Here is a 739-nt window from a genome sequence, read left to right as displayed (position 1 = left end):
GGGGTGGGGTAAACGATACATTTGATAGAATGTTTAGCCTTGAACGCGGACACATGTTTCCTCCTCGGACCTGCGGCTGATGGAGACGTAAATCAAAACCTCTCAAGTGAAAGTCTTTGTGAAGTTTTCCTGAGACACCATTAATAAAACCCAAGTATTCTAACCGCACTGTAGTAGTACTGCAGTACCGCAGTACTCTGAGGGTCTGCTCTACACGTGTGCGTCTGCTGCTCCGCGCGCACAGTTGGACGGATGAGACGCAACCCGCGTTACGACGGAGAACCGAGCTGTGACTAATATTTTATAAATCGATACTATAACATTTTCATGCACCGACTTCCCTGACTCTACCTTTCCTCTTCCATTACCCCCCCCCCCCCCCCCCCCCCCCCCCCCCCCCCCCCCCCCCCCCCCCCCTCCCCACACTCTACCCCCACATTAGGTCATTTTTTTTTCTCTCGTCTGCCCCATGAAATTGCCATCATCAATTTAAGCATAATTTCACTGCAGATTCCAGACATGGAGTAATTTCTCAAAGTGACCAGACAAAAAAATAAATAAAAAAATCTGCCTATGAAATGTCTATTGTTACGACGGAGAACCGAGCTGTGACTAATATTTTATAAATCGATACTATAACATTTTCATGCACCGACTTCCCTGACTCTACCTTTCCTCTTCCATTACCCCCCCCCCCCCCCCCCCCCCCCCCCCCCCCCCCCCCCCCCCCCCCCCCTCC

At 50.7% G+C, this 739-nt stretch overlaps 1 protein-coding gene across 1 annotated transcript in view; it reads right to left on the bottom strand.

The window, feature by feature from the left end:
* fli1 (Fli-1 proto-oncogene, ETS transcription factor) overlaps nucleotides 1–739 on the bottom strand; it is a 30,280-nt gene that overhangs the window by 23,802 nt on the left and 5,739 nt on the right. The gene's annotated exons all lie outside the window — the stretch shown is intronic.

Source organism: Cynoglossus semilaevis, chromosome 4 (assembly GCF_000523025.1).
Source record: "Cynoglossus semilaevis isolate Cse_v1.0 chromosome 4, Cse_v1.0, whole genome shotgun sequence".
In the NCBI taxonomy this organism is placed as follows: Eukaryota; Metazoa; Chordata; class Actinopteri; order Pleuronectiformes; family Cynoglossidae; genus Cynoglossus; species Cynoglossus semilaevis.
The sequence above is the reverse complement of the archived record's forward strand: the minus strand, read 5'-3'. Positions and strand labels throughout refer to the sequence as shown.